At 45.3% G+C, this 23,829-nt stretch overlaps 1 protein-coding gene and 1 non-coding gene across 2 annotated transcripts in view; one reads left to right on the top strand and one right to left on the bottom strand.

The window, feature by feature from the left end:
• Positions 1 to 8,075: 8,075 nt before the first annotated feature.
• LOC126215277 (uncharacterized) overlaps positions 8,076 to 23,829 on the top strand; it is a 310,447-nt gene continuing 294,693 nt past the window's right edge. Inside the window, exon 1 of the mRNA XM_049941966.1 lies at positions 8,076 to 8,171. The gene's annotated coding sequence lies outside the window, so the exon portion shown is untranslated. The remainder of the gene's footprint in view (positions 8,172 to 23,829) is intronic.
• Trnas-cga (transfer RNA serine (anticodon CGA)) lies at positions 17,079 to 17,153 on the bottom strand. Its single transcript has one exon. It is a non-coding gene; the product is annotated as a tRNA-Ser (tRNA).

Genomic DNA, 23,829 nt, shown 5'->3' on the forward strand with positions numbered 1-23,829 from the left:
ACTGGAGCTTGTTCAGCATCTCCGTAACGCTCTCGCGCTGACTAAATGTCCCCATGACGAATCGCGCTGCTTTTCGCTGGATCATGTCTATCTCTTCTATTAATCCAACCTGGTAAGGGTCCCATACTCATGAGCAATACTCAAGAATCGGACGAACAAGCGTTTTGTAAGCTACTTCTTTCGTCGATGAGTCACATTTTCTTAGAATTCTTCCTATGAATCTCAACCTGGCGCCTGCTTTTCCCACTATTTGTTTTATGTGATCATTCCACTTCAGATCGCTCCGGATAGAAACCCCTAAGTATTTTACGGTCGTTACCGCTTCCAATGATTTACCACCTATGGCATAATCGTACTGGAATGGATTTCTGCCCCTATGTATGCGCATTATATTACATTTATCTACGTTTAGGGAAAGCTGCCAGCTGTCGCACCATTCATTAATCCTCTGCAGGTCTTCCTGGAGTACGTACGAGTCTTCTGATGTTGCTACTTTCTTGTAGACAACCGTGTCATCTGCAAATAGCCTCACGGAGCTACCGATGTTGTCAACTAAGTCATTTATGTATATTGTAAACAATAAAGGTCCTATCACGCTTCCTTGCGGTACTCCCGAAATTACCTCTACATCTGCAGATTTTGAACCGTTAAGAATGACATGTTGTGTTCTTTCTTCTAGGAAATCCTGAATCCAATCACAAACCTGGTCCGATATTCCGTAAGCACGTATTTTTTTCACTAAACGTAAGTGCGGAACCGTATCAAATGCCTTCCTGAAGTCCAGGAATACGGCATCAATCTGCTCGCCAGTGTCTACGGCACTGTGAATTTCTTGGGCAAATAGGGCGAGCTGAGTTTCACATGATCTCTGTTTGCGGAATCCATGTTGGTTATGATGAAGGAGATTTGTATTATCTAAGAACGTTATAATACGAGAACACAAAACATGTTCCATTATTCTACAACAGATTGACGTAAGCGAAATAGGCCTATAATTATTCGCATCTGATTTATGACCCTTCTTGAAAATGGGAACGACCTGCGCTTTCTTCCAGTCGCTAGGTACTTTACGTTCTTCCAGAGATCTACGATAAATTGCTGATAGAAAGGGGGCAAGTTCTTTAGCATAATCACTGTAGAATCTTACGGGTATCTCGTCTGGTCCGGATGCTTTTCCGCTACTAAGTGATAGCAGTTGTTTTTCAATTCCGATATCGTTTATTTCAATATTTTCCATTTTGGCGTCCGTGCGACGGCTGAAGTCAGGGACCGTGTTACGATTTTCCGCAGTGAAACAGTTTCGGAACACTGAATTCAGTATTTCTGCCTTTCTTCGGTCGTCCTCTGTTTCGGTGCCATCGTGGTCAACGAGTGACTGAATAGGGGATTTAGATCCGCTTACCGATTTTACATATGACCAAAACTTTTTAGGGTTCTTGTTTAGATTGTTTGCCAATGTTTTATGTTCGAATTCGTTGAATGCTTCTCTCATTGCTCTCTTTACGCTCTTTTTCGCTTCGTTCAGCTTTTCCTTATCAGCTATGATTCGACTACTCTTAAACCTATGGTGAAGCTTTCTTTGTTTCCGTAGTACCTTTCGTACATGATTGTTATACCACGGTGGATCTTTCCCCTCGCTTTGGACCTAGTGATGACAGATGACAGAAACGATATACCGCGAGTACACAGCTCCCAATACACACGATTAAAATCAAGGAATCCAAGTATGATGAATAAATACGTACCTCTTATTTGTTGCAGATGCAATGCAAAACACACACACCTTCTTTACACACGAGCAATAGCACTTGAATTATGTATTATATTTAGCGTATCTCGAAAACGGCCGCAACGATTTCGATGAAATTTTGTATTTACACTGGTTTTTGCTTTTTGAGTTCACCTACATAGTTCCATTCTTTCGTAAAAAGTCAGTTTTACAATGTATATATGTTTCATAGTTCCATTCTTAAAAACGCAATTTTATATTATAAAAACGCTATTTCACATTTTTATAACGCCGTCTCGTAAAACTATTTCTGGCATATCTTATCATGACACTGTTCGATTCTAGCCCCATTGACAATTTCAGACATGTCCTGCCATCTGTGAGTAAGATGTAGAACTTTTTGCATTCCGTAAGAATCGTGCCATCGCAGACTAGAATGAATCGTGAACGAATCGTAGGAATCGATTCGCAATGTGAGACTGAATCGTAGGAATCGAATCGGGAAAAAGAATCGAGTTGCCCAACTCTACCCAACACTACTGGCGATTAACTTACGAGTCCGACCAGTCACCGAGTCTCTTACAAAGAAAGCGCAGTCAGAGATCCAACGCAAAGCGCTACACAGGGCTGCCAACACAGAAGCAGCCCACTTACAGAGTAAAGTGTGTTATTTAATTTCTGAGGCTCTATGATTATCAGGAATTGAAGTGATACTGATAGTTAACAAATACTGAGCATTACCTATCGCAGTTATAGAAGAGTAATGAATCTACTCTGTAACCGAAAGGTAAAGCAGCGGGCACTAATTTGTAAGGTAATGCAATTTTGTATATTTGGTTTTACGTATGCAGAACCGCAATGTGGATTTCGATAATTTCTACAATGCTGACCCCTGAATGTAGGAACCAAGTATTTTTCATCAGATTTAATGTATAGGTTGGTTAGGTATGCCCGATTTGTAATATTTTTGTGTGTTTTGTAACACTGATAGAAGTTAAATTTTGGAATCTATTTTGTCAGACGATGTCAGAGTTTTTGTCATGTAACAATCGAAGTGTTTTTGATTACGACAGTAAGTGAGAATTGTAGAACACTTTAGAAGTTCGCTGATTTTGAAGTTGATGGAAAATGTTTCGTATCAGATTTTGTGAAGGAGAAACTTTATTTTGAATACAATTTTCAAATTGAAGCATTCGATCTTAGCAGTCGTGTTCATTTAAATCTAATGAATACTTTTGTAGAAGAAATCATTTTTCAATCAGAGTCAGAAAAATATTAATGTGCCAGAATCAGAAAAGTGTTAATGTTTGTAACAGCTTCAATGCGGGCGGCATTGCACAGCACTCAGTCAATATCCAGTATTTTCACTGAACATTTGCAAGGTAATTTATTTATCAACCAATCTACAGATATTATTTGTATGAAGCTGTTTTATATAGCTGTTTTATAGCTGTTTTTTATAGCCGGCATTCCACTTCGCCCTGCAAAGTTTGAATATTTTCTATGCCAACTGTGGAGAGAACAGAATACCAAGATTACATCCGTTGCGACTCTAGAGCTAATTAAAATCTATTTCATTATTTATTTGCACAGGGAGTATTATCAGTTTATCGCACAGGGCCATAGAACTCTGTGCTCACGAGACTGGGTAAATGTCAAAATGATTCAAATGGCTCTGAGCACTATGGGACTTAACATCTGAGGTCATCAGTCCCCTAGAACTTAGAACTACTTAAACCTGACTAACCTAAGGACACCACACACATCCATGGCCGAGGCAGGGTTCGAACCTGCGACCGTAGCGGTCGCGCGCTTCCAGACTGAAGCGCCTAGAACCGCTCGGCCACACCGGCCGGCGGGCAGATGTCAGAGGGACTGATTTCATTACAGGCATTGCGTATTGATTTCGCAGATTCAGCCATTAGCTCTACAACACGTCACACAGTAAACTTGCGTGACACAAACATTGCGCATATCATATTCATTGGCAAAGAAAAACACGAAAGTTTTATAAAGAAATTTACAATATGTCCAATTACATTTATGCACGCTCATACGGAAACATCCTTTATAGCAGAAATGTTCTACAAAAGAGATAAAACTGAGGTTAGTTTGTAAAACGACTTAGTCCGCAGCTCGTGGTCGTGCGGTAGCGGTCTCGCTTCCCACGCCCGGGTTCCCGGGTTCGATTCCCGGCGGGGTCAGGGATTTTCTCTGCCTCGTGATGACTGGGTGTTGTGTGATGTCATTAGGTTAGTTAGGTTTAAGTAGTTCTAAGTTCTAGGGGACTGCTGACCATAGATGTTAAGTCCCATAGTGCTCAGAGCCATTTGAACCATTTAAAACGACTTATATCCTGCCTTTTTAAAACAAAATGTGAACATTACGAGGGTACAGGGTCTTGGACTGTTTTTTTAATTACAATTTTATGAAAATTATTTGTAGGTATCGTCTCATGCAATAATTTAAAGCAGTATTAGCTTTAGTAAGAAAATAAACAGTTTCCTGTTATTTCTGGAAATATCTTAACCCCCTGTGGAAATTCACGAGTGCAGTGACTGTTTATTTATTTGTGGTAAGATCTTATGGGACCAAACTGTTTAGGTTATCGGTCCCTTAGTTGACACACTACTTAATTTACACTACTGGCCATTAAAATTACTACACCAAGAAGAAATGCAGTTGATTAACGGGTATTCATTGGACAAATATATTATACTAGAATTGACATGTGATTACATTTTCACGCAATTTGGGTGCATAGATCCTGCGAAATCAGTATCCAGAACAACCACCTGTGGCCATAATAAAGGCCTGGGCATTGAGTCAAATAGAGCTTGGATGTCGTGTACAGGTATAGCTGCCCATGAAGCTTCGATACCACTGTTCATCAAGAGTAGTGACAGGCTTATTGTGATGAACCAGTTGCTCGGCCACCATTGACCAGACGTTTTCAGTTGGTGAGACATCTGGAGAATGTGCTGGCCAGGGCAGCAGTCGAACATTTTCTGTATCCAGAAAGGCCCGTACAGGACTTGCAACATGCGGTCGTGCATTATCCTGCTGAAAAGCACGGTTTCGGAGGGATCGAATGAAGGGTAGAGCCACGGGTTGTAACACATCTGAAATGTAACGTCCACTTTTCAAAGTGCCGTCATTGCGAACAAGAGGTTGTGATATTCGTTATTTTTGACTTCGTTGAAACAGCAAATAGATAATACTTTCAGCCAGAAGACAAATACTTTTTTATAAAGAATTATTAATGTATAATAAAGCGTCGCATAGCGACGGTGGAATTTCCTAAATAAAGTAATTCGTCGTCTTTGGGCGGCAACATAAACAGTAGAATACGGATGGATATGCGATCCTTCACTATTTTGTTCGCTGGAGAACAAATGAAGCCTTGAGCGCTATAGACTTGTACTATTTTTCTTAAGTAAGACGGACGCAGATTTGTGGCAGTGTGATCTAACATTTACTAAATGTATAAAAACGTGTTACGTCTAAGTTTGAGTGAAGTGTAAAACAGAAGAACTGCTTTATAACTTATCGTGACGACGCACGAGCGACTCAAAGAGGACAATGGCTGTCTATATAAAAGAGCGCTCAATGGACATGAAACGGACATAAAAATCTACCGTCATTGTAGTACTAAGCTTAAGGTACGATATTTGTTTTAATTAGAATAAATATTTGTTCTGGGAATACTGAATCATTTAGCAGTGCTCATTCCTATCATCTCCTCACTATTATTTTCATTTTAATTATGCATTTTGCTAAGATTACAGACACGAAGATCAGCAGTCCAATGTGCGTGTTACATTGACAAAAAGAAAACTGTTTTATCGTCTTAGCCGGCCGAAGTGGCCGCGCGGTTCTGGCGCTGCAGTCTGGAACCGCGAGACCGCTACGGTCGCAGGTTCGAGTCCTGCCTCGGGCATGGATGTGTGTGATGTCCTTAGGTTAGTTAGGTTTAACTAGTTCTAAGTTCTAGGGGACTGGTGACCTCGGAAGTTGAGTCCCATAGTGCTCAGAGCCATTTGAACCATTTTATCGTCTTCTTGCATCAGCTCTAATACTGAATTTCCCTTTTGTGTGGTGTTACAGTTGTTTTTTGCGCCCTTAAGAACTTTCTGGTCCCTTAGGAAATTGTTTTGTCATAACAATAACTTCACAACCGGGTATGATCGTATCTACGATCATGAAGTAATTAGAAAGACGATAATGCAGTTTCTTAATCAATAGCTGTGACTGCTTCAAGCCACGCGAAACTGCAAGTAAAGACTATTCACATTTCATTATGCAATATTTTATGACAATGGTAAATCCATGATTCTTACGCCAATTGTGATTGATAAAACAGTAAGCGAAATATCTAATTCCAACTTTTCCAGAAAATAAACAGTTTCCTGTTATTTCCGAAAATTTACCTCTAATATCTTAACCCCCTGTGGAAATTCACGAGTGCAGTGACTGTTTATTTATTTGTGGTAAGATCTTATGGGACCAAACTGTTTAGGTTATCGGTCCCTTAGTTTACACACTACTTAATTTACACTACTGGCCATTAAAATTGCTACACCAAGAAGAAATGCAGATGATTAACGGGTATAAGACATATATATTATACTAGAATTGACATGTGATTACATTTTCACGCAATTTGGGTGCATAGATCCTGCGAAATCAGTATCCAGAACAGCCACCTGTGGCCGTAATAACTGCCTTGATACGCCTGGGCATTGAGTCAAACAGAGCTTGGATGGCGTGTACAGGTACAGCTGCCCACGCAGCTTCTACACGATACCACTGTTCATCAAGAGTAGTGACTGGCGTATTGCGATGCTCGGCCACCATTGACCAGACGTTTTCAGTTGGAGAGACATCTGGAGAATGTGCTGGCCACGGCAGCAGTCGAACATTTTCTGTATCCAGAAAGGCCCGTACAGGACCTGCAACATGCGGTCGTGCATTATCCTGCTGAAAAGCACGGTTTCGCAGGGATCGAATGAAGGGTAGAGCCACGGATTGTAACACATCTGAAATGTAACGTCCACTGTTCAAAGTGTTCAAAGTGCCGTCATTGCGAACAAGAGGTGACCGAGACGTTTAACCAGTGGCACCCCATACCTTCACGCCGGGTGATACGCCAGTATGGCGATGACGAATACGCGCTTCCAATGCGCGTTCACCGCGATGTCGTCAAACACGGTTGTGACCATCATGATGCTATAAACAGAACCTAGACTCATCCGAAAAAATGACGTTTTGCCATTCGTGCACCCAGGTTCGTCGTCGAGTACACCATCGCCGGCGCTGCTGTCTGTGATGCAGTGTCGAGGGTAACCGCAGCCATGGTGTCCGAGCTGATAGTCCGTGCTGCTGCAAACGTCGTCGAACTGTTCGTGCAGATGGCTGTTGTCTTGCAGATGTCCCCATCTGTTGACTTAGGTATCGAGACGTGGCTGCACGATCCGTTACAGCCATGAGGATAAGATGGCTGTCATCTCGACTGCTAGTGATACGAGGCCGTTGGGATCCAGCACTGCGTTCCGTTTTACCCTCCTGAACCCACCGATTCCGTATTCTGTTAACAGTCATTGGATCTCGACCAACCCGAGCAGCAATGTCGCGATACGATAAACCGCAATCGCGATAGGCTACAATCCGATCTTTATCAAAGTCGGAAACGTGATGGTACGTATTTCTCCTCCTTACACGAGGCATCACAACAACGTTTCACCAGGCAACGCAGGTCAACTGCTGTTTTTTATTAGAAATCGGTTGGAAACTTTCCTCATGTCAGCACGTTGTAGGTGTCGCCAACCTTGTGTGCATTGTCTGAAAATCATTTGCATATCACAGCATCTTCTTCCTGTCGGTTAAATTTCACCCACCCATGCCCGAGGGAGGATTCGAACCTCCGACGGGGGCAGCCGCGCGGACCGTGACAAGACGCCAAAGACCGAGCGGCTACCCCGCGCTGCTAAAGTGACTAATATAGCTATAGCACTTCACGTCGCGATAGGCAGTATTATATCTGCAGTCGCAGATAATGACTGCTAGAGATTCGAGAGAAGTCTGCAATGAGATTTTCCTCTTGTGGACGCCTGTGAGTACTGTCTGCTTCCCACGATATCCGGCTGGTGCTGAAGATTTCAGCGTCCCGCGCAACATATCGGTCTCTCTGTAAATTGGGGTCCTGTTCGGGAGAAGCGCGGCGTCAGCGGAAACAGCGCCCGTCGCAGCAGGGACGCGCCGCGCATGCGCACGGCAGCTGCGCAGTAGGCCTCCGCGCAGTTCGATGCTGCGCCGGGCGCCGCACTCGAGACCTGCCAGTGTGTAGCCGGACGTCAAAGCGTCAACATCTGGTCCAGCCGACGGGAGCTGCCGCGGAGGCCGCCCTGTCAATCAGCAGGCGACGGGACAAGTGTCTAGGCAGGTAGGTGGCTCCCGTACTGCCAATGTCCGCGAGCGCTGCGCTGTGCGCCGTAGCCGGCTTATGCTTCTCTGGTTCATAAAGCCACTCGGCGCGAGGTAAACAATGCGCCGGTACCCTTATTCACCATCTTACAAGGAGACGGCACGACCGTGGGGTCGGGGATTTGTCCGAAATTTTGTTTGGTGAAAGAGGACCCCTAACACCTCACGTGGTTAAAATATTAAGACGCACTACCCGGAATATCCCGGGAAAAATCGATCTAAAGTTGTTTAGGTGCCTAATGAGTATAAAATGTTAATACACTGCCGAGCCGCCGTCTGACCTAGGTGTTCTAACGTGCACATAGCGTCACGACTGCCCCATTTAGCGCAGATCCTACCAATACCGAAGGGTATTGCAGACCGCCTTTGGTTACTATGTTAGTACTGGGGTGTTATTTAAGATCAAATATGACACGTTAACGCTACAGTTCCGGAACGGTGGCCTCAACGTCACAAACGTGCGAAACAAAGCTCTGGCGCTTTACATGCGAGCGATGATACGAAATTGGCAACAACGTAAGCATACCATAACGTCAGCTCTGGTAGAAGTACTTGTTCCGCCTTCGTACGAACCCCCTATTGCGGTGGGCAATATTTCGCCTTCTCTTGCACACATTGCCTCATTTCTTGTTGACTACAGTTATGTTCGTCTGAAAGTACCTTCGACGAGAATACCCACGACTCGGGAGATCTATAGGTGCTTGATGGATCAACATGGCCGCAACATAATGGAATTCAAATATCCGTCGAGAACGTGGAACCACATTTGGTGTGCAGTGCATGCTGCATTACTGTCAACAGCAGCGAGATCAAAATGGTTCAAATGGCTCTGAGCACTATGGGACTCAACTGCTGTGGTCATAAGTCCCCTAGAACTTAGAACTACTTAAACCTAACCTAAAGACATCACACACATCCATGCCCGAGGCAGGATAGCAGCGAGATCGATGTGGTATATTCTTATAAACCGTAAACTTGTGACCAGGAGTCGATTACATTCAATTCATATGGTCGATTCTCCACTTTGCACAAACTGTGGACTGTTAGCAACGGCAGAACATGGTTTAGTGTGTGGCGCAGCGATGGACGTCTGGACGCTGACGCGTCGAATACTGGCCTTCCTTCGGCGCACTAACTACACAGAAATCACATCGGATGTACTTTTTCTACCGGACAAGACCTTTTTTCCCAAACAAAAGACGAATACGGTCAATTGGATCGCTGGACATGGGACGAAATATTTGTATTCGTACGATATTAAGTCCGTGATGGATTATTGGATATATTTACAGGAACAACACGAGCTCATACGGAGTCATACGAAATACAGGACTTACTTTTCCAATTTTTTAGGAAGTGTTTTTCACAATCCGCCCGACAGCTGGTGGGTCCCAGAACTGAGAAGACTCCTGCAACAGAACGACTTGAGACAGTACTGTGCGGTTGAATTAAATTCACGTGCAAAAATAAATAAATAAATAAATAAAATAGCACCCGATGGTAAACACTGAAACCGCCTCAGATAATGGTCCTTCGAATGGTCGACGCAGGAGAAATACATGCCGCCCACAATGGCAGAAATGGTCAAGATTATATGGCTTTCTGCCAGATTTATGATGCGACACCGCGTGCTGCAGGAATTGTGATGCAGATGATAACTTCATTTTCACTCCCGCCCGTGACTAGGATTGTCATTTACTTTATTCATGTTAAAAAGAGAGGGCGGTCTTTCCGTTGATTTTATATTTTATGGTTTCCAAATTGTTTTTGCTGTCTCGATACTTTCCTTATCCCTGGGACAGCACAGTTGTCCCCCCCCCCCCCCCCCCCACACACAAATCAAAACGTGTTTAGGGCTCGGACTCTTGCGCCAGAGTTCTCGTGTTCGATTCCTCCTCTGGCACTTTTTTTTCCTTCTGTTTCATTTTCTTTGGTTATTCCACCAATTATGTAGAAAGTTTCCCAAATCTACATTATCTTTAACCAATTAGTTTCATTATTGAATACAAATTATTTTCTTTTTGTCCAACAACACAATTCATGGCCATGGGTTTTCCATTTTTCATTGTAAAGTATACGGGGAGAAACATCGCCTTTTTAATCAGAATAACAAAGTCTATTGGAAAACATTCAATTTTTATACATATAATGATTATAAACAAGAACCGCAGTGGTAATTATCGTAAAAACAAACAAAGCAATAATTTTTGCGACATCTTGCGCAATATATAGAAGCGGATTTTTTACAATCACAGGGCGTTTGCAATAAATCTGTACAAAAACATGCCCCATTAACATTTACGAAAATGTTTCGAGTTTCTGACAATTTTGAGGCAAACCATGCATATTGAACATGTCTCGGAATATTGGTGACGCCGGCCGCGGTGGTCTCGCGGTTCTAGGCGCGCAGTCCGGAACCGTGCGACTGCTACGGTCGCAGGTTCGAATCCTGCCTCGGGCATGGATGTGTGTGATGTCCTTAGGTTAGTTAGGTTTAAGTAGTTCTAAGTTCTAGGGGACTGATGACCTCAGAAGTTAAGTCCCATAGTGCTCAGAGCCATTTTGAATATTGGTGACGATAATTGATGGTGAATTACAGAATGAATTTCTATACAGTCTTCCCGGAAATTAATTTCACGATTCTCCTGTGACAGTGCGCTGCAATTTTGCAAGCAACAGAAGGGGAAAAAAAAAACAAGTGCCGGAGGAGGAATCGAACTCGAGATGTCTGGCGTAAGGGTCCGACCGCTAACCATGTAGGCCAGACGGCGGCTCGGCAGTGGACTAACATTTTATACTCGTAACGCACCTAAGAAACTTGGGATCGATTTTTCTAGGGATTTTCCGAGTAGTGGTTCCTAATATTTTAACCACGTCAGATGTTTGGGGTCCTCTTTCACCACACAAAATTGCGGACAATTCCCCGACCCCACGGTCGTGCCGTCTCCTTGTTAGTCTACACCGTGCGTCAGTAGGTCCTTCGCATTCCAGGATCATTTCCTCTCCTTTCTGCTCTACTCGTGCACTTATCATCCACAGATTTGAGGGGGAGGGGAGAGCGGGCCCTTCTGGAATCTGCGGTGCAGATTTACTAAACTACACGCGACCGGCATGCGTTGCGATGCCTCTTCTTTCCAAGTAGGTACATACATACAGGACAGGCACATAAATGTGTGCAAAAGAAATAATAGACAATTATATTTTCTGCATTAAATTAATTCTGAAAAAGGTTGTTAAAATACTTTGCGATATACAGTATTTTTAGTCTTTCTGAGTCCCAAGAACAAGTAAATCTGATCGTCCCACTACTGAGCATGCACCTTGTCATGAAAATAACATGGGTTTTTCCAAATTTCACGGAAACACTTGCTTTTTCCTCGCGCCTTCGCCCGCGAACGCGTACGACACATACACAGGGTGGTCCATTGATCGTGACCGGGCCAAATATCTCCCGAAACAAGCGTCAAACGAAAAAACTACAAACAACGAAACTTGTCTAGCTTGAAGGGGGAAACCAGATGGCGCTATGGTTGGCCCGCTAGATGGCGCTGCCATAGGTCAAACGGATATCAACTGCGTCTTTTTCAAATAGGAACCTCCAATTTTTATTACATGTTCCTGTAGTACGTAAATAAATATGAATGTTTTAATTGGATCACTTTTTTCGCTTTGTGATAGATAGCGCAGTAATAAACATATGGCTCACAATTTTAGGCGAACAGTTAGTAACAGGTAGGTTATTTAAATTAAAATACACAACGTAGGTACGTTTGAACATTTTATCTCGGTTGTTCTAATGCGATATACGTACCTTTGTGAACTTATCATTTCTGACAACGCATGCTGTTACAGAGTGATTACCTGTAAATACCACATTAATGCAATAAATGCACAAAATAATGTCCGTCAGACTCAATGCATTTGGCAATAAGTGTAACGACATTCCTCTCAACAGCGAGCAGTTCGCCTTCCGTAATGTTCGCACATGCACTGACAATGCGCTGACGCATGTTGTCAGGCGTTGTCTGTGGATCACGATAGGAAATATCCTTCAACTTTCCCCACAGAAAAAAAATGGGGGAACGCCAGATCCGGTGAACGTGCGGGCCACGGTATGGTGCTTCGACGACCAATCCACCTGTGATGAAATATGCTATTCAATACCGCTTCAACCGCACGCGAGCTATGTGCCGGACATCCATCATGTTGGAAGTACATCGCCATTCTGTCATGCAGTGAAACATCCTGTAGTAACATCGGTAGAATATCACGTAGGAAATCAGCATACATTGCACCATTTAGATTGCCATCGATAAAATGGGGGCCACTTATCCTTCCTCTCATAATGCCGCACCATACATTAACCCGCCAAGTCGCCGATGTTCCACTTGTCGCAGCCATTGTGGATTTTCCGTTCCCCAACAGTGCATATTATGCCGGTTTACGTTACCGCTGTTGGTGAATGACGCTTCGTCAGTAAATAGAACGCGTGCACAAAATCTGTCATCGTCCCGTAATTTCTCTTGTGCCCAGTGGCAGAACTGTACACGACGTTCAAAGTCGTCGCCATGCAATTCCTGCTGCATATAAGTATGGTACGGGCGCAATCGATGTTGATGTAGCATTCTCAACAGCGACGTTTTTGAGATTCCCGATTCTCGCGCAATTTGTCTGCTACTGATGTGCGGATTAGCCGCGACAGCAACTAAAACACCTACTTGGCCATCATCATTTGTTGCAGGTCGTGGTTGACATTTCACATGTGGCTGAACACTTCCTGTTTCCTTAAATAACGTAACTACCTGGCGAACGGTTCGGACACTTGGATGATGTCGTCCAGGATACCGAGCAGCATATATAGCACACGCCCGTTGGGCATTTGGATCACAATAGCCATACATCAACACGATATCGACTTTTTCCGCTAATGGTCCATTTTAACACGGGTAATGTATCACGAAGCAAATTCCGTCCGCACTGGCGGAATGTTACGTGATACCACGTACTTATACGTTTGTGACTATTACAGCGCCATCTATCACAAAGCGAAAAAAGTGGTCCAACTAAAACATTCATATTTCTTTACGTACTACACGAGTATGTAATAAAAAATGGGGGTTCCTATTTTGAAAAAACGCAGCTGATATCCGTTTGACCTACGGCAGCGCCATCTAGCGTGCGATCTGGTTTGCCTCTTCAAGCTAGACGAGTTTCGTTCTTTGTAGTTTTTTCGTTTGATGCTTATTTCGTGTGATATTTTGTCCGGTCGCTATCAATGGACCATCCTGTATACTACAGTGCAAAACGGAAGAGCGGAATCCACTTTCGCATGATTTCTCACTGCCAACTAACATTTCTCTACGAAACTTTGACCATACGTAGAAAGATAGGTCAAAGCAATATGTACTGAGACGGAAAAAAATGATGCTTCCCTGGACATTAGAAACGGCGGCACATGGTACTTCATGATATGTGTGGTCACCATGCTCTACAGCTCGCTCCATGCTGGCCACGAGGTTGGGAAAGAGATCTCGGTGTAGGTGGATGTCTGCAATATATCTCACCATTCGCCATGCATGCCTGAAAAGACGCACAAAGGAAAGGAGCAGAGTATGTGACAACATTGTCTGGCGACTGTACTGTGTTCAGTACGGCCATACAATAATATGCCTGCCCACACCATTACACTTGGACTACCAAAACGGTCATGTTAGACAATTCTGGACGTACGTTTACATGGCTGGAGTTGGAAACACGTAATGAACCCAGGTGCACCGTCGGACATGGTCCTTTTCGTGTAGGTAGACATAATGTTGCACGTGCGTACTGACCTCCAAAGCTTTGAACAAGGAACGCTCAACTCTACTGCCGCCCGTACACGTCTTTTCAGGTGTGCATTCGCCTCTGACTTCATTTTTATGGATGACTAGCCTACCGCCAGCTGCTTAGGTCGCATAAACTGTATGGCCTGCAGAGATTTTGTTTAAGCGAATTGCCGGCCGGAGTGACCGAGCGGTTCTAGGTGCTACAGTCTGGAGCCGCGCGACCGCTACGGTCGCAGGTTCGAATCCTACCTCGGGCATGGATGTGTGTGATATCCTTAGGTTAGTTAGGTTTAAGTAGTTCTAAGTTCTAGGGGACTGATGACCTCAGAAGTTAAATCTCATAGTGCTCAGAGCCATTTGAACAATTTTTTTTAAGCGAATTGTTATGTTCACAAACTGCGTCGCCTTCTAAGCTTTTCATGCTAATTAAGGCCATATAAGCGTGGTATTCACCGAACGTACTTCTGACCAAAAAGTGATTCTGGTGGCTCGAGTCCAAAATTTTTGTTAATCGTGCCTTTTGCTATTCTGTGGAGATTTTTCCATAACAATTTTCATCCACTGATAAATATTTCCTTATATATAACCGAGAAGTGAAATACCAGTTTTCATAAACTTAGCTTAAATTTTTTTTGTTTACTCTCTCCGTCCAAACAAGCCTTGATAGGTCGAACGGTACCGACCGGCCGCCGTGTCATCCTCAGCCCACAGGCGTCACTGGATGCGGATATGGAGTGGCATGTGGTCAGCACACCGCTCTCCCGGCCGTATGTCAGTTTTCGAGACCGGAGCCGCTACTTCTCAGTCAAGTAGCTCCTCAGTTTCCGTCACAAGGGCTGAGTGCACCCCGCTTGCCAACAGCGCTCGGCAGACCGGATGGTCACCCATCCAAATGCTAGCCCAGCCCGACGGCGCTTAAATTCGCTGATCTGACGGGAACCGGTGGTACCACTGTGGCAAGACCGTTGGCAGAGTTACGTTTTTAATGTTTCCATATTTTTGTCAACCCCTGTAAAAGCAACAGATGCTGTAATAAAACTCAAATACTCATTGCACCCCAACGGACCGTCGACGACATCATCTACATGAGGTCTCTGCAATTCATACTTTAGTGTATGGGAGACCGTTCATAGAGCCACTATTTCTGGGCCGTTCCACTCTCGAATATCACACGCAAAAAATGAACACCTAAATCTTTCCGAACGAGCTCTCCCCATGTACGTGTGCGACAACAAAGTATTTTCGCATTCGGAGGAGGAAATTGGTGATCGAAATTTCTTGAACGGTATCTCCGATCCGCTGTATTTTGCCACCGACGCCACGGGGGTGGGGGGGGGGGGAGGTATGTTGGGGGTGAACGCGCGGTAGTTGCCGGCTGGGCGCGCGTGTTTGGGAGTGTTGCCTCCATCTGAAGATGCCATGGGCTGCCCGGAATACGCAGCCTACCGACAACGCCAACGTCGCCAAAACAAATTAATTATCCTTTAATACACCACTGGCTGTACGACCTTTAAGTCAGGTGTCTAACGGCTGATGTCTGTTATCATCACTGATGTAGCCCACATGATCTACTGTAATACACTGAAGAGCTAAAGAAATTGGTACCCCCTTACAACTGCCTAACATCGTGTAGCCACCCCCCCCCCCCCCCCGCCCCGAGCACACACAAGTGCCGCAACACGACGTGGCATGTATTCGACTAATGTCTGAAGTAGTACTGGAGGGAACTGACACCATGAATCCTGCAGGGCTGTCCATAAACGCGTAGGAGTACGAGTGGGTGGAGATCTCTTCTGAACAGCACGTTCCAGTGGATCCCAGATATGCTCAGTAATGAAACTTCCTGGCAGATTAAAACTGTGTGCCCGACCGAGACTCGAACTCGGGACCTTTGCCTTTCGCGGGCAAGTGCTCTACCAACTGAGCTACCGAAGCACGACTCACGCCCGGTACTCACAGCTTTACTTCTGCCAGTACCTCGTCTCCCACCTTCCAAACTTTACAGAAGCTCTCCTGCGAACCATGCCAGGAAGTTTCATATCAGCGCACACTCCGCTGCAGAGTGAAAATCTCATTCTGGATGCTCAGTAATGTTCCTGGCTGGGGAGTCTGGTGGCCAGTGGAAGTGTTTAAACTCTGAAAGCCCATATCGATGATGTGCCGTTGACACTTTTTGATGGCCCAACATTGAAATCTGCTGCAATTTGCGCGAGGGTTGCTCTTCTGTCACGATGAACGATTCTCTTCAGTCGTCGTTGACCCTGTTCTTGCAGAACCTTTGTCAGACCGCTGTGATGTCGGAGATCTGATGTTTTGTCGGATTCCTGATATTGACGATATAGTCGTGAAATCGACATCTGGGAAAATCCCCACTTCAGCTCTACCTCGGAGATGCTGTGCCTCATCGCTCGTGTGCCGACTATAACAACACGTCTAAACTCAGTTAAATCTTGATAACGTACCATTGTAGCAGCAATAACCTATCTAACCACTGCACCAGACACTTGTCTTACAAAGGCGTTGCCGACCGCAGCGCCGATTTCTACCCGTTTACATATCTCTGTATTTGAATATGCATGCCTATACCAGTTTCTTGGCGCTTCAGTGTGTATGTTAACCAGAAGTAATGAACGAGAATTTATTCGAAGTCCTTTCGTAGCTCTGAGTAGAAGTTGCGATCTTTCATTTAGTTTCCTGCAGGATGGAATGAATTCCGGAAGACTTGGCTGTTCGAGCGTTGTGGTGGCGCGTATGATGCAGACCACCAGAGGGAAGTAGGAAAGGGACAATTGATCAAGAAAAAACGTTTGAGGTAACAGAGAGCAAAGTATTACAGCATTCAAGGCGTACTGAAGCTATATGAAGCATACCCATGGCTTTTACCACAGCCATTCGTAAATTTGACACCGTTGTTGCACTATACAAAGAACTGCTACAGTATAGTACAGAAGGGTAGAAAGAAATGTGAAATGAGACCAACAGAAATGACACTTTATTCAAAGACAATAATTATGTTAAACTTTAGTGGCAGATTAAAACTGTGCGCCGGACCGAGACTCGAACTCGGGACCTTTGCCTTTCGCGGGCAAGTGCTCTACCAACTGAGCTACCCAAGCACGACTCACGCCCCGTCCACACAGCTTAACTTCTGCCAGTACCGCGTCTCCTACCTTCCAAACTTTACAGAAGCTCTCCTGCGAACCTTGCAGAACTAGCACTCCTGAAAGAAAGGATATTGCGGAGACATGGCTTAGCCACAGACTAGGGGATTTTCTTTATTTTACTTTTCACACGACGACTTTCGGGAAATGATTCCCTTTTCCAAGCGCGTTTTTGTGTGTATTATGCCATTTCTATGTGATGTTGTCGATGTGTGGGAGTCTGCTTCATTTCGTTAACTTTACTGCAGTATGTAAGAAACACGCGATTTTTAGTTGGTTGTCGATCTATTTGTGTAGTTAGTGGCGAAATTTAGAATTATCTGTACTTACAGTTTTCTTATGGTCCATTTGTGCAGAGTCTCACACACTCACTAAACATCACACACAACTTGTTGTAAATTTTACATATTGAGAATATCTTACACAAAGAAAACAGTTACAAAGATGTTCCTTCAAGTAGTCAACATAATAACTTTATAGGTCTTCCACAGAGCATGATATGCATTTTTACACAGGTTATTTAGCTTAACAATTTGGATCATAATTTACTTACATCGATTTTACAATTAGAAAATAGTAACACATACAAATACGCACAATTGTAAAATCGATGTAAGTAAATTATGATCCATATTGTTAAGCCAAATAACCTCTATACAAATGCATATCATGCTCTGTGGAAGACCTATAATGTTATCTATGTTGACTACTTGTAGGAACATCTTTGTAACTGATTTCTATATGTAAGGTATTTTCGACGTGTAAAGTGTACAAGTTGTGTGTGATGCTTAATGTGTGTGAGACTCTGCACAAATGGACCATAAGGAAACTGTAAGTACAGATTCTTCTAAATTTCGCCACTAACTTCACAAAAACATCGAAAACCAAATAAAAATCGAGTGTTTAATATACAAGGTGAGTCCCGAAGATACGCAAATATTATGTTATTCTACAAGTAAAACTAAAGAAAAAGTTCGTATAAACATAGCTCCGCAAATGTTTAGTACAGAGTTACGGCTAATAAGACTTTCCCTGAAATTTACAACTTCTTTAACTTGAAGCCATCGCGTAACTGTACGAGGTTAAAATAAAGCACGATTTCCATTTATTCCTCTGTTATTGGTCTGGTGAATCTAATAAAACATGACCCAGATGTGTATCTGGAGTAGTTTTCCAGAACATCCAGAGAAGCAAAGATTGTTATGCAAGTAAATTTGTTTACTTTCCGTTAAGAATGTAGAAACGTTTATGTCATTGTTGACAACCGTTAGTGATTTGTTTCAGTCGTTTCCTAACATTGAAACGAGTTAGTTTCTGTAGTGTCGGCAGACTTGCCAACACTACGCACACTAATTGAAAGAGGCGGCCAAGATGCACGCGCTAACTCACGAAGGATGGAGTGAGGTCTGAAACAGGAGACTTAATGAATGCTATAAAGAAAATACGTAACTTCTGGACTACTTAACTTTTAATCCTTCCTTTGTATACATCGTTCTTGATGAGACATCTGGAGATTGTGGCGATACAAGTGAGACTCTTTTGATACAAGCTATCTAAGGCTAATGGCGCCTTGCTAGGTCGTAGCCATGGACTTAGCTGAAGGCTATTCTGTCTCTCGGCAAATGAGAGAAAAGGCTTCGTCCGTATAGTCGCTAGCAACGTCGTCGTACAACTGGGGCGAGTTCTCGTACGTCTCTCGAGACCTGCCATGTGGTGGCGCTCGGTCTGCGATCACACAGTGGCGACACGCGGGTCCGACATGTACTAATGGACCGCGGCCGATTTAAGCTACCACCTAGCAAGTGTGGTGTCTGGCAGTGACACCACATTCCTCCCCCGCAAATCGGCGAACGGTCGTGTTATAAGGCTTCCGCCCGCCGTGGGGAGGACCCCATGTTGACGTATGCGATGAGGTGGGGAGCCTAACAACAGGCGAGGCTGTGCCACCCGCACCCGGCCATTCGGTCCGAGGGGAGCTAGGAAACGCCTGAAAACCTAGTCCAGGGTGCACGTCAACATGCGGTGTATGCGCCCGTAATGAGACAGGAGGGGCCGAAGGGTCGACCTCCATGTGGTCGTGGCACCCGACGGGCGAAGACGACATCTGGTCCGGAGCGGGCAAGAGTTCCATGGTGGAGGACAGCTGGTCACGGGAAGCGAGCGGCGGCGCGTGACCCAGGGAGGCGCCAGGCGGTTGCAGCGGCGCGTCCACTGCGGGCGGCGCCGGCGCGAGAACAGGCGGCGGCGGCGGCGCGTCGCCATGAGGCAAAACGGAAGGCAGCGTCGGTAACACCTGGGGATGAGGCGAGCCAGTAGATGGGTCCCCAGGGCGCTGACCGGACGGCACCGTCGCTGAAAGCAGACGGGGAGCGGCAGAACCCAGGCGACGACAGAGGCGCAGCTGATTGAGATGCCGACGCACCTCACCAGAGGCCCCCAAAACCAAATACATCGCGCGGCCGAGGCAGCGAAGAATGCGCCCTGCGAGCCAACGCCGTGAACCGCGATAGTTGCGATAGAAAACAACGTCGCCAGGAGCAAAAGCAGTAGTCTGCCGCTGCACTGGAACCTGATGCGGCGGATGCAGCAAAGACATCAAGGTTCGATGAGGACGACCATGGAGCAACTCAGCCGGCGAGCGACCATCGCGGGGCTGAGAGCGATACGAAGACAAAAAGAGCAATAACGCGTCCTCCCAAGAATGCGACTCTTTCAACTTCAACATCTGTGACTTGAAAGTCCGGACCAACCGTTCAGCGGCACCGTTTGACTGAGGCAAAAACGGCGCGGATGTCAGATGTTGAATACCATTGGCCTTGCAGAATGACTGAAGTTCCGCGGACATGAATTGTGGGCCATTGTCGGAAACAATAGTCTGGGGAAGACCTTCAATGCAAAAAATAGCGGACAACGCTTGGATTGTGGCAGAGGACGTCGTGGAAGACATCCGGACAACAAAAGGAAAATTACTGGAGGAATCCACCACAACCAACCATCGAGCATTCCAGAATGGACCAGCAAAATCGATGTGCAAGCGTTGCCAAGGGGAAGTGGCTGTCGGCCATGCAAAGAATTTCCTTGGCGCGGCGGATTGTTGTTCGGCACACGCCACGCAAGAAGAGCACATATTCGTAATCGCAGCATCGATTCCGAACCAAGTACAGTGCCGACGAGCAAGTTGTTTCGTTCGCACTATACCCCAATGTCCTTGGTGAAGAAGCCGTAAGACAGAGGACTGTAACGAACGTGGGACCACGACTCTGGATTGATCATTATCCGAACGTAACAACAAAACACCACGTCGTACAAAAAGTCTCTCCTTGTGAGCAAAAAATCGGTGAACCAACGGATCCTCGATCCGTGACTTTGACAAGGGCCATTGCGTAGCAACAAAACGCAAAACAGTAGCAAGGACAGGGTCAGCAGCTGTGGCTGTAGCGACACGACGAAAATCAATCGGAAACGATTCGACCACGTCATCGGTTTCCGAATCAACGAACATGCAAGCAAGTTCGGCAGAATCGAATGCTGTATCCTCAGCAACAGGCAAACGGGACAACGCATCAGCGTTTCCGTGCTTAGCAGTGGACCGATACAAGATATTGTAGCGGTACTGCGAGAGGAAAAGAGACCAGCGAATGAATTTCTGCGCTGTACGTGGAGGTACAGGCTTGTTCGGATGAAAAAGCGATGTCAAAGGTTTGTGGTCTGTGATGATGGTAAAGTGACGACCGTACAAGAAATCATGGAACTTTGTAACACCAAACACGAGAGCTAAAGCTTCTTTCTCTATCTGGGAATAATTGCGTTGCGCAGACGAGAGCAAGTTTGAAGCAAAGGCAATAGGACGATCATGCGATCCATCTTTGTGCGCAAGCACAGCACCGATCCCGAATTCCGATGCATCGACCATCAACAAAAGGGGTTTCTGGGGATCGAATGGCGTAAGGCAAGTATTTGAAAGCAACGCCGATTTCAACTGGCGAAAGGCGCGTTCGCATTCCGTCGTCCAGACGAACGGAACACCTTTACGGCGTAAGCGATGAAGCAGAGCTGAAATGGAAGAAGTGCGCGGCACAAACCTGGCATAGTAATTAATTTTTCCCAACACACTCTGGAGCTGTTTCAAGTTCTGCGGTGAAGGCAAGTCCTGTATGGCACGGAGGTGCTCTGGACTCGGATGTATGCCTTGGGCATTAAGTACATGTCCCAGATACGGTAAGTCACGAGCAAAAAACACACATTTGTCCTTCCTCAAGCGAAGACCATTTTGTCGCAAGACCTGAAATAACGTTCGTAGGTTGGCTAAATGTTCGGCTTCTGTCTTTCCGGAGATCACAATATCGTCCAGATAGTTCACAGCAGTAGGGACCGACGCACAAACAGTTTGTAAATATTGCTGAAACAATGCAGGGGCGGACGCACACCCGAATGGCAGTCTTTTGAAGCGGTACAACCCAAGATGCGTGTTAACCACCAAGACGCGTTGGGATTCTTCGTCCATCGGTATTTGCAAGTACACATCTGCTAGGTCCAACTTTGAAAAATATTTTCCCGGGCACAGTTTGTCAAAAAGATCTTCCGGGCGGGGCAAAGGAAAAGTTGCAGTCACAAGTTGTGGATTCACAGTTGCCGTGAAGTCCACGCAAAGTCTCAATTTTCCGGAAGGTTTAGGCAAAATTACTAAGGGTGAGGCCCAGAGAGAAGCCTGCACACGTTCAATTACACCTTGAGATTCTAAATCGTGTAATGTTCTTGCGACCTCATCACGCAATGCGTGGGGAACATTGCGCGCTCTGAAAAATTTCGGTTGCGCGTTCTCTTTCAGTTCTAAATGAGTTTCATAGTTCTTAGCGCAACCAAGGCCCGGTGCAAAAATGTCTGCAAATTCCTCACAAAGACGAGAAACACTGGCGGAAGGCACAGTCTGATTCACTGATAAGACCTGATTGACGATAGACATGTTAAACAATTGAAATAAATCTAAACCAAACAAGTTCACTGCAGTAGAAGAGCGAAGAACGTAAAATGACACAAGTTATGTTTGTCCCTTGTATGTGGCAAGAAGGCTGCACTGTCCGAACACAGGTATTGTCTGGCCTGAGTAACTATTGAGCTGAACATTTGCGGCACGCAACGGAGGTTTGCCCAGTTTTTTGTACGTGTCTTGATTGAGCAATGAAACTGCAGCTCCGGTATCGAGCTGGAATAAGCACTTGCGACTTTACGGGAGTTCCGGCGACGTCGACGCACACGTTTTGTGGGACGATCACAGTCACTGTGAGATAAAGTGGCACTGGACGGGGTGGAATTAACGACATGAATGTCCATGGGCGAAGGTCCACGAGCCTGATTGTCCCTGGTTCGATTCCGGCGCGAAGCAAAGGGCCTGGAATCGTTGTGATTGTCTGACCTTAGCTTTTTCTGGCAAACACTTTGAACATGTCCTTTCTTATGACAGTAAAAGCAAATAGCTTGGCGTGACGGGCAATTGTCAGACGAATGTCTAGTTGCACACCGCGGGCATGATTTTAGAACTGCATTGGCACGCTTACGCGGCACACGTGTTTGCGAGCTAGGCTGCAGCTGCGCGAACGTGCGCGAGGGCCGTTTAGCATCCCGTGCTGCGCGCCCGGCGGGCCGGTCAATGCGACACACTGCTGGCGAAGTTTCAAATGATTCCGTAGCAAAGTCAAGTGTGTCTTGCCTATCTAATATGTCTATCACTTGTTGAAGGGAGGGATTCACTAGTTTCAAAATCTGTTCCCGTATGCGAACATCAGAAACGTTCTGTGCTATTGCATCACGCACCATAGTATCTGAATACGGAAGTCCACATTCACATGCAAAATCACAATCCCTAGTAAGTCCTTGCAATGTTGCAACCCACTCCCTATTAGTCTTACCGGCCGTACGTTTCGTACGAAAGAACGTATACCTTTTTGCAACTACATTAACTGTTTCTTTGAAATAGGCATCTAAAGCAGACAAAATTTCTTCGTAGGACAGAGTTGCTATGTCGCGTCGGGGAAACAACTTCACTATCACACGGTAGGTGCACACACCGACACAAGAAAGCAAAAACGGCTGCCGCTCATTACCTTGAATTCCGTAGGCGGCTAGATGGAAGCCGGATTGTCGGGACCACTCAGTCCAAGACTCGTGGGCTGCGTCGAAGCTACGAAACGGAGGTGCAACAGCGGGTCATGGCTGCGGTAGCGATGAAGTGGCGGCGGCCGCATCGTTTTGCAGCGCACGTTCACCCTGGACGAGCTGTCCAAGGGCATCCAATAACGCCTGCGTCTGCTGATTCTGCAAGCGATAAAATTCGCACAGTACATCTGGCGAAGCCATGACACAAGGAAATGTAAGCAATTAGAAAGAACAAGATCCTGATTGATCCTCGTCGCCAAAATTGTAGTGTCGGCAGACTTGCCAACACTACGCACACTAATTGAAAGAGGCGGCCAAGATGCACGCGCTAACTCATGAAGGATGGAGTGAGGTCTGAAACAGGAGACTTAATGAATGCTACAAAGAAAATACGTAACTTCTGGACTACTTAACTTTTAATCCTTCCTTTGTATACATCGTTCTTGATGAGACATCTGGAGATTGTGGCGATACAAGT

The sequence above is a fragment of the Schistocerca nitens genome, chromosome 12 (assembly GCF_023898315.1).
Source record: "Schistocerca nitens isolate TAMUIC-IGC-003100 chromosome 12, iqSchNite1.1, whole genome shotgun sequence".
Lineage (NCBI taxonomy): Eukaryota > Metazoa > Arthropoda > Insecta > Orthoptera > Acrididae > Schistocerca > Schistocerca nitens.